The sequence below is a fragment of the Nuphar pumila genome, chromosome 2 (assembly GCF_984573655.1).
Source record: "Nuphar pumila chromosome 2, dmNupPumi1.hap1.1, whole genome shotgun sequence".
NCBI lineage: Eukaryota > Viridiplantae > Streptophyta > Magnoliopsida > Nymphaeales > Nymphaeaceae > Nuphar > Nuphar pumila.
Window position 1 is genome coordinate 31,373,108 of NC_143250.1, and position 11,335 is coordinate 31,384,442.

The 11,335-nt window shown below is 45.1% G+C and overlaps 2 pseudogenes; one reads left to right on the forward strand and one right to left on the reverse strand.

Annotated features, from left to right (window-relative positions):
• Positions 1–369: 369 nt before the first annotated feature.
• On the reverse strand, positions 370–6,504 carry LOC149845165 (DEAD-box ATP-dependent RNA helicase 41-like; annotated as a pseudogene).
• LOC149845166 (NADH dehydrogenase [ubiquinone] 1 beta subcomplex subunit 7 pseudogene) lies at positions 3,237–10,934 on the forward strand (annotated as a pseudogene).
• Positions 10,935–11,335: the final 401 nt, after the last annotated feature.

An 11,335-nucleotide genomic window follows, 5' to 3' on the forward strand; every position in this document is an offset into this window, starting at 1 on the left:
GGTTAAGGGTCCAACCCACAGTGTGATCCGGTTCGATAGCCATTAGTGGGTCACATTAGTGGCCACATAATGGGGTTAGTAGGTGGGAGTTACGTGAATTAGAAGAGACCACATTCACGTAATTACCTTATTCTCTCACTATATAAGGGGTTAGGGGCTATAAAGATGATGCGTATTAGTAGCAATTGTCCTACCAAAACAATTCCACATTCTGATATCGTGGAAGGGAAATGTGCACCGTCAACCTAAGGCCTGGGCTCATTATGGGCGTCGACCGACTGAGAAGAACGCTGAATTCCCTACACGCACTCGATGGCGAATTCAAGTACGCTTCCTGTGTTTTGTTTTACAGGATTCACCAACAAAAAAAACATCAAAAGCTTGACAAGCTGGCAGTAGGCCAGAAAAGTACTGGGCAGCTACCACCTACTCTACATATATGTATTTAATTTATCTATGTACACAACAAGTAATGTTCAGTCTGTTTAGTTATCTGAAGGCAATCTTGATCCATTCTCCCATGAAGTATGCACAATTACTCTTACCACAAGGTATTCCCACCTTTTACATGCATGGTTGTTTGTTCCTGAAGGTTACTTCCCATTGATACAAATGTTATTTCAAGAAAGTGGAGAACTAGTTGTGCGAAAATAGTCCTGAGGCTGTATCTTTCTGCAACTATAAAATAGTTTTCAACCACCATAGCAGTCTTGTGCAGCCTGCATAATTGGAAAAGAAAACAGAACCATCAACAACTATCTCCCATCTCCCAGGTGATTACTGGGCATTCCATATCCAGAAGCCAACACCAATAGCCTACTGGGGATTAAGCATTGAGCAATGCAGTTTCTCAACCTCCAACAGTCCTTTTTTGTTACATGACCAGATCATGAAAGGATGGTGTGGCAGGAACCGAGCTTGAACATCCCAACCCTCTACAATGAATTGGATAACCAGTAGGCAGAAGAGTTCCCAATAGAAGGTTAACTTTCACCCAGAGGTTGCCCGAGTTCAACTGCAAATCTCACAATTCAGGAGATGCAGCAGTGACCCTCGGGGACTACTCAAGTTCAGATGCAAATCATCCAACTCAGAAGATGTAGTGACCCCTCATCTTTCTTGGGCTCAGAACCCACAAAATCTGTACTTCGCATTTCAGGAAGCAAATTTTTGCTTCTTCTGTTGATGGCCAACAACACGAAAACCTTGGGAGTACGGTGAATTTATGAGCTCCCTAGGTATGGCAGCGCCTGAAGATTTCAGAACCTTGATGAATTCCTTAAACAAATTTTTGTTCTCCTCATTGATGAAGATAATGGCTGTTCCTTTGACACCCAATTTGGAAACTCTACCAATCTGATGCACGTATTCCTGTATTGAGTTGGGCATGTCGAAGATTATCACTTGTCTTACTTTTAGCAGATCAATCCCGCGTCCTAACACCCCTGTGGCGACAAGTACAAGAATCTCTCCAATCAGAAACAATTTTAGGCTCTCTCTTCTCTCATTCATTGTCCTGTCCCCATGTACTGCAACAACTCTTATCCCAATCATGACAGTAATGGCCTCACACAGAAGATTGGCTCCCATTTTAGAGTCCACAAAGACCACAACTGGTGGTTTGAAATGCTGCTTGCTTGTCAATACATCAAACAACTTCTGCTTCTTATGCTTAGATCCCACCCAAATGACAATTTGCTTGACTGCTTCAGTAGAATTGCCAGGTACCCCAGCAGAGATGACGAACAAATCTTTAGGCATCGACCCTAGCATCTTCTCAATATCTCGGGGAATTGTAGCAGAGAACATCATCATCTGAGGTTGAGTTAGTGCATGAATTATCTGAATCACCTGATCACGAAACCCTCTCTGAAGCATGCAATCCACCTCATCCAAAACCAAGACACCTACTTCATCCAGTTCAACATCTTGCTTGGTTAGAAGATCGACCAGGCGACCAGGAGTAGCAATAATCAATTCCACACCTCTTGTCCAGCCATGGGATCGCCACCCACAACCAATGTTGTCCTGAATGGGAGACCCTTTCCAAGGACCTTGGCTTGCTCCTCAACTTGTGAGCACAACTCCCTTGTCGGTGCTAAGACAATTGCTAGTAGTTTCTTCTTTTCAGAGGAGTGCTCAAAACGAAATTTGGCGCAGCGGGAGATAAGAGGTATCAGGAAGGAGGCAGTTTTCCCTGATCCAATTTCAGCTGAAACAAGTAAGTTTCTACTCATCAAAGCGACAGGAATTGCCTGCATTTGAATTGGTGTGGGTATCACATATCCTGCTGCTTTCAGGTTGCTCTGGAGCTTCTGCGGAAGTTCACGAATGGAGAATGACAAAATTGATGATGGAACACAACCTCCCTTAACACATATGTCAATTTTGTACCTCAGAGATTCAATCTGGGTACCATTAAGGCATGTAGAATCTGGCCCAGTATCATTTATGTAAAAGCATTCATCAAGTGCAGGGACTTTTACAGGACGAGCTTTAAGCTCAGATGGCTTGTGAGAGTTGGAATGGTGTCTGGCAAGAAGAACTTGTTTACACTCTATGCTGCAAATATCCTCTTCTGTTGCATCACAAATGTATTCACCATAACGTCCACATATAACACATCGAGGCTCCCCTGGCAAGGCTTCTCTCTGATCCCAGCACTTTGTCTTCACTGGACTTTCTGCATCATATAAGAAAACATAATGGAGTGAACTTATACCAACACAAAACAACAACTAATGCTACCCCATCACCTCGCTAAGAATCTGAAGAACATTAACAATTTTAAATTATCTTTTGAGAATATGATAGGCTACACCAACACCGACCAATCACACAAGGTGCAATTAAATTTCTTTTCCTTCATCTATTTAAAAGCCTGATTAGGAAACACAAACACCAGCTTCAATGTTTCCAAGATATAAAATTCATTACCCATTTTACTAAAATTGCTTCCCTTCTTATATTACCATTCGCATTGGTCAGATTGCATTTGTCACTTAAAATTATTTTCAGCAAGAATAATGTGATCGACAAAGATTATTGTGAATATAAAAAAGAAAAATTCTCCTTAGAGATCACGAAATGACAAATCAAGCACCTAAAAATGTAATAAGTGAATCGCTCAATATTATCAAAATGCACATTGTACAGGTAATTCAACAATGCTATATATACCTTTAGGAGAGATGATATAGTATCTACTATCTATAAACTCTTACCTGAACCCCCATTGCTGGTAGTGGCTTCAATATTTTGTTTGGACTGGGTATCACTACCCTTTCATTCCACCATGACCTAAATCAAAACAACCAAAGAAAAGATTGAAACCCCACAGAAAATCTACTAAATCACTGGATAAAATTAGGCCTAACGACGTTTTCAGAAAATACTTAAAAATATGTTGTCCTTCCTACCCAAATCGGTAATCCAAACAAAAATATGAAGACTCACATTCTACTGATAAAAAACCTTTTAAATACTCAATCACAAAATGTGTCAAAGAGGATATATTTAAGGTACCAAAAGAAATACCGGCTTGAAAAAAAACTAAAAGCCAATTCTGTTATGCAAAATCTATGTGTTTGGTGGCAGAATTTTAAAGCAGCCTTGAGTTCCAAGAATCTTAGTGTGCTGTAGAAATCTGGATCCTTAGCATCCTCTGTTGCAGTGTTTGTTTTGCTGCAACCTCAACATCTTTGGGATTCTTAGAATCTATTCTTTAGTAGTGCCTTTACAATTCCGAGATTTTAAAGGGCAATAGAAGAGCAAGGACCCTCGATGGCATGCTGAAACCCTAAAACACATCCAATCTTCCCAGTTTCGCTTTCTAATGGTCCCCTCTCAGACATCATTGATGCCATCCCAAACCATAGAATTCTCACCTCCTATGCACTGCCAATCCCATCCCTGTGTCACATGAACACTCCAACTTATCCACGTGTCCTGTCCCATTTACACCCTATTCTTAATGGAAAACTTACACAACAATGGTGTGTCCTATGTCCTTTTTCCCATGTTCATCCAATTCCACACATACCCACATGCAGAGAGAGAGAGAGAGGCGAAACAGGATTTCAACCAGAGAAAGGGTCAACAGAGTTGAACCCAAAGAGAACAAAAGTAGAAAAATAAAAACAAAACAGAAACAAGAAGGAGCCAAACAAGCGAAAAAAGCGACTCACGTAGGAACCGCAAAACCAATAAAATCCGGAGGAAGCAGAGTGACAACAGGAGGAAACGTTAGATCTAGAAGATGAATACGCAGAATAAACATCCACTAGGATTTTCTGAGCAAGATGATTAATGTCGGCCGAAGATTCCTGAAAAAGGCATCGTTGCGCACCATCCAAACGAACCACCAAGTGGTAAACAACCACGACCTCCAAATTAACCACCACCGCTTACTGCGCTGAATGCAGACCATGCCCAAGATGAGGTCTAGCGCAAAGGACTCCTCCGTAACCAGGACCTCCGGGTGCCTCCAAGTCCTACGAAAGATCTCCACAAAGGTAGGGCAAGACCAGAAGAGGTGGAACGAGGATTCTTCAGCAACATGACAAAGCACACATCAACTCGAAAGTTGGAAGCCCCACCTCTTTAAGGTGGAGTGAGTTTGGACCTTATCGTGCAAGATTAACCAAGCCAGGACCCGAGAACGGGGTGAAGGACCCTTCGCCCAGAATGCAAATTCGGGCAACCAGGTCGCCCCCAGGGGAAGCAACGATCTATAGACTTTGTTGGTCAGGAACTTTCTGGTAGGAGCAATAGCCCAATGCACCCAGTTACCAATATCGATGGGATCCTCAAAATTGTCGCTAAAGAAAGCTAAAGCCGACAACCAAGACTTACGCAGATGAGAAAATACTCCACGTCGTGAGCGTAGGAAAACCAGGAGAGAAAGAGGCTCATACTTAGAGAGAAGAAAAGTAGCACAAGGATTATCCGGTTGATGAGCAAGCCAGTATTGCTTAAAGACCAAGGCAATACTCCTGAGTCTGGGTGCAGGAACACCTAAACCGGCCATAGAACGTGGCAAGACCACCGAACGCCAGCCAACCAGGTGGCACTTACCCTTGAGATGACACTCAGACCAAAGGAATCCTGCCAGCAGACTTGTCAATTGCTTCTCCACACCCACAAGCATCAGAAACATGGACATAAAGAATTCCGAAATAGTCGAGAGAACGTGCTTCACTAAAGTTAAGCGGCTAGCATACAAGAGATAAAAAGCTTGCCATGAGAGTAATTTGCGCTTAACTTTAAGAAGCGTCAGAGCCCAAGCCACAGAATAAAGGCGCTTAACTTGTAACGGCAAACCCAAATACAATATAGGCAGCTCAGATATAACACAATTAAAAATCTTCATCCCAGCAACTAACATAGAGGACTGGACGTGGAACATAGAAAGAGAACACTTTTGCTCACTGAGAGAAAGGCCGAAAAGAGAGAAAAAAGTGAAGAATGAGCTTGAACCGAAAGATTCTGCGGAACACTAGCACGACCGAAAATGGTCATATCATCAGCATAAATAAGAGCATGAGCATGGAAGACTTGGACTGGTAAGGGATTAATGAAACTGCAGGCAGCAGCCCGCTTAAGCAGCACAACAAGACCCTCGACGACCGCATTAAACAATAAAGGCGAAAGAGGGCAACCTTGACACAGACTCTACTCCAGCTTGAACCGTTCCCCGAAAGTGCCATTGATATTCAGCATAGCCTGGGCATTCGAGACTAGTTCCCTAACCCAACCAGAGAATCGATGACCAAACTCAAAGTTCGATAACATTAGAAATAAAAATGGCCATTGAATAAAATCAAAGACCTTATGAAAATTTAATTTAAGAACAAAAGAAGACTGACCACAAAGATACAAAGAGTGCACAACCTCAGTTGCCATGATAAAAGAATGATGAACCCTCTTATTATGGATGAAGGCGAACTGAGAGTCTGAGAAGAACTGTTGAGCTACTGATTTCATCCTGTTTGCCAAAACCTTGGCAATCATACGGTAAAGAGCACTCGTCAACGAGATCGGACAAAACCGAGAGATATCCGAAGCGTCGACATCTTTAGGAATAAGCGAAATAATGGCTAAATAAAAAGGGTAGGGCAACCTGGAATTGCGATAAAATTCATCGAATAGGCTAACCATGTTTAGTTTGACAAAATCCCAAGAAATCCTAAAAAAGTCAACATGAAATCCATCAAAGTCAGGCGCTTTCCAACCAGACAGATACTTGATAGCACGAAGAATCTCAACATCCGAGAATCTTCTTTGTAAAGCACAGGCTTGGTCATGAGAGATCGTCTGTAGCATGACAGACCCAGTATTCCCCTCTGCAACCACTGAAGAGGCATAAATAGACTTGAAATAATGTGTGACGGCCTGGTTGACAAGTTGATCACAGAAAGAGACGCCCTCAATGGAGATAGAAGGGACGGCCTTCCTCCGATTGCGGTGGGACACATAGGAGTGAAAAAAAATTAGTGTTACCATCACCGACTTTGAGTCAATTCACCCTGGATTGCTGCTTCCAACAGATTGCATCCCAGACTCTCCAGTTATTCACCAACATAGATAGCTCAATGGACCTGGCCTGGAGACTCAAAAGTTGAGGTTCAGAAAAAGCGTTAGGGGAAGTCATAGACTGGTACAATTTAGAAAGCTCACGCTCCCAGGCATCCAAATGCTGAAATTTCACGTCACAATTATGGATCCAGGCCATGATATCCTTAGCAAGACGTGAAAGCTTGTTGATAAGCCGAAGAGCAGCCCAGTGCTCGGCAGAAGGTTTAAACCAAGAAGCCGAAATAACTGAATTGAAATCCGGTTCCTGAAGCCACCATTGCTAAAAAACAAAGCGCCTGAAAAAGGAGAAGTTATCCCCCCCCCAAAGAGTGATGAGCTGACCATGGTCAGAGATAGAGGGTGCAAGCAAGACACATTTAATGCCAGGGTTGAGGTCCAACAAAGAAGGGGTGACAAATACTCAGTCCGGAACCCGACATCACGGACGCGACCGCCTATTCGACCACGAGAAGCGCTCACCGGTAAGAGGAAGAGGATAAAGGAGATGTCGGTGAACAAAGTCTTGAACGCTTCGAATAGAGGGATTAGGAAGGACAATAGAATTGGAATCATGAGGAGAAAGTATACAATTGAAATCAGCCATAATAAGATGGCATGGATCATTAGAAGTAACCACCCTATCAAGGTCATCCCAAAACGCGGGCCTCCTGTTAGCGAGGTTTGGTCCATAAACCACGGACACCATTGTTCTCCGACCAACCGACTATATGCTGAAGGCAACAAACAAAGAGTAGATACCCACGTCCAGCTGCAATAAATTTAAAAACTTCTTACCGAATAGGAGGATACCACCAGCATGGTTGACCGCTGGCTTAAAGAAAAAATCCGCACCCCACCAAATGGAAGAAGCGATCGCAAGCGGGATGTCATCTATTTTAGTCTCACAAATGGCAAACAGGTCAGGATTAGCCTGTCTAATCCAACTCACTAAAAACAAGCGTTTGGAGGCAGAATTGAGGCCTCTAATATTCCAACAAACAAGCTTCATGGCACAAAATCTGAAAAGACCATGGCTGCCGCAACCTAGGCGATCTACGAGACCAACCAGGAGAAATCGAATCTGAAAAGACAGCCCTCCTTCGTCTACGGTTACCAATGGGAGAAAGCTGAACATTCTCGGTGGGAGAGTCATCCTGCGAAGAACCGAACGAAATAGAAGGGGGCGGGCAAAGGATATTCCTGAAACAGAATGGAGACCAGAAATAGTTGAATCCATGACAGTCGATAGAGCTAGCAACTAAGATACGGAGAGAGATATCCAACAGTCTAGCAGTGTCACTGATCTCAATACCCAGGAGGTGAGAACTGGGATGCAGATAGAGCTGAGAGGAAGGCAAGTGAGTCGACACACACCCTGACAGACCGCCGTCGGGGCCAATGATAGGAAAAAAAATGGACGCGGGGAATATGAGATAACCTCTAGGGTACGAGGGAAAAAAAGGGCGAAGATGAAGAACCGAGAAGTCAATCACCATGCAGTTGTTGGCCTGGTTGGAGATAGCATGAATCGCTGTAATATGGATAACAGAGTAAGCAGAATTAAAAAATAGAAAGAGAATGAAGGAAGAGATTGAACTAAGGCCACCATGAGCAAGACTGTCCACCCGCACCACCGAGTAGCAACTGGAAAGGGAGAAGGTCGAAGAAAATGCCAGGTCCCAAGGATGCGAAGAAATGACGACCGACCTGGAGAATGAAAATGAGAGCAGACCTTGGTATGGGACTGCGATTCCAAACCTGACAGCACGAGGGGGCAAAGGAGAAGGCAGAAGCACCACAATCCCACCTTGAGCAAGCAAACCTGAAGGCATCACCAATGAAACTTGGGAACGCACATAAGAATAAGCAGGCTGAGGGACTCGCCCAGGAGAAGAAAAAAGTGTCAGGTCTCGAGAAGAGAAATCATTGAAAGGGTCAGACTATATGGGGCCTTCCACATGCGAAATGACCAATGTCCTGGAGAAGGATGAAAAAGGTGTCAGGTCCCAAGAAGGAGACAAATTGACTGTATGAGATCCATCAGAGAAATCAATGCAATCATGGGCATAGTCATGTGAGCCCATACCAGGGAGCACGAGCGACGACACTGAATGATGAAGGTCTTATTTCCCACTACATTCAAGCATACCTGGAGGATCCGCCAAAGAGACTTGGAAAAGAATGCCAAAAAAAACCAGACCTGCGTGAAACAGCTGACAGTTGGGAGACACGTGTATCGAGAAGTCAAGCCAGAATTAGGGTATCCTTCACCGGAGAAGAGGCAAGGAAAGTCGGAGTTGAGGACTAAGAAACCTTAGTAATGGGCGGCGGTCGGACCGGGACCTAGATAGACCCAATCTTGACCGCGAGGAAGGAATCTGTCGGTTGCTGAAGATCACTGATTTGCACCCACGACAAGAAAGATAGGTGTCTGATTGGCCGAGGATTACTCCAACGAGCATAAAAATGTCCCAACCCAGCGGGGGCTTGGAAAGGAAGAGACGGCCCCACCAATAGCGGAAGAGAGAAGGCAGAACGCCTGCGAATCCAAATTGAGTGACGTCGAGATAAAAAAGAGGAATCACACTTATGGCAGTGAAGTCGCTTATGAAAATTCAAGGAGAAACAAACAACACACCACCAATCCCCCGACCTGACAAAGCTTAACTGAGATCTAGAGCGAAGGGCATAGAAGAAACGTTGCCAGGAAGAGGGAACGTGCTGCCACGATTTATCCACCGCCCGAATCGATGGCACATGGAAGAAGAATGGCAAAACCAGTGTTGCCCGAGCAGAGCAAGCAGTGAGAGGCTCCAGCCTTACCCCACATAGAAAATATTGAATGTTTGAGATGCGAAGCGAGCCCACGACAAGGCAAGAGCGCAGTGACGCCGAAAGCAAAGAGAAAAATCTATATTTGAGCCTGCAAGAGAGTACAACGTTGATACCCCACCGACGGAGAGCAAAGGCAACCCCCAAGTCATTGATAGCTACCTGGATGAAATGAAGGGCTCGCTGGTTCGAGCTCAACAAGCGATATGGAGCGAGACCCCAGAAACGGGTCGTTGGGGGGTGCATAAAGAGAGAGAGGTGTGTTGCAGAATGGAGGTGGAGGGATCGTTGAAGAAGATGATCACAACTCAGGAAAAGATGGTGGAGGCCAAGATCCCTATCCCCTACTGAGACCGGAGTGCCCACCTACTCATCCCCCTCAACAAAAGCAGGGTCAAAGAGATATACCTCCCTTGAAAGTGCGAGAGCGAGAGGCACAACTGCGAGAAGTGCGAATACGAGCTGGTGTTGGAGAGGGTCATCCAGAAGGTGAGGAGAAAAAGCTCAAGGAGAAGAAGCAACCCATTCCGTTGATACCCAAAACTGCCAACACGTTATGATCAGGGTCCCGTTGTCCCTCCAACAACAAGTAGAGGGTGGGCCGATTGAATTCCAACGAGATGGCACCAGCGAGCAACGAGTGGGGAAGGCTAGTTGAACACCGACGAGGTGGTGCTGGCGAGCGGTGGGTGGGGCAGCAGGGCAAGGTGGCACCGACGAGCAGAGGGTGGGGCAGCAGGGGACACCAGCGAGCAAGGGGCGAGGCAGCAGGGCACACTAGCGAGAAGCAGCGGGCTAGATGAATGCCGACGAGGTGGTGCCGGCGAGTGGTTGGTGGGGCAGCAGAGCACACCAGAGAGAGAGAAGACCCAAAGGAGGGGGCGAGGAGGAGAAGCAAGAGGGAGCGATCCCAAACTGTAGCCGACAACTCAGACACCGATTGATCGCCAATTGATCCACTGCTGATGCGTCTGAATGGTGCATGCTAGGGTTCGAGAGAGAGAGAGAGAGAGAGAGAGAGAGAGAGAAAGGGGAGGAGAATGTGTGTCCGGCTGGGTCTACTAGTGGAAGCAAGGGTGGCTTATCGATGATCAAGTGGTCAACTGGCAAGGAACTCCAATAGCAGGAGGGGTTTCAACGAACAAGAGCCTGGCGGACATGGGGTGGCAGGGACCTCAAATGAAGGTGGTTTTTGGCAACGGGAGGTGTTGGTAAGTGGTGGCCGGTAGAAAGGGGCTCTGGCGGATGGCGGTGGTCTGATGAAACAGGGGAGAGGAAATTGGTTGGTGGCTACCTCTGGTGGTGGTCGGTGTGGGGATCCGGTGGACTCTATCGATAGGAGGGGGGTCACAGGTGGAGACAACCAACCAACCGAGGAGGCTAGCAGAAGGTGGTCCGACTACAGAAGGCTTGGGGCTTCTCGCCTCTCAGAGAGAGAACAAGAGGGATTAGGGTTCCGAGAGAGAGAGAGAGAGAGCAGTTCGATCTACCGTAAAGGAGCCAACACGATAACATGATGCATAACGATCCCTGCGACGGAGCTCCATAATTATGTGTTCATAAAACATCAAAAATTGAATTGACAAAGATACCACACATTATCGTCTGATATTATTTTAGATCTTATTTTGAATTCTTGGTTAACCATACCCACACAAATGTGCCCTAAAAAAAGGAGCAAAAAAGTTATTCAAGAGTAAATTTAAAACATCAAAAATTGAATTGACAAAGATACCACACATTATCATCTGATATTATTTTGGATCTTATTTTGAATTCTTGGTTAACCATACCCACACAAATGTGCCCTAAAAAAAGGAGCAAAAAAGTTATTCAAGAGTAAATTTAAAAAAAAATGAGAAAGGAAAACCGGTGTAAGCCTTAGTATCCAATGACACATAAGCCTCAGTACACCTCTTGCTTACAC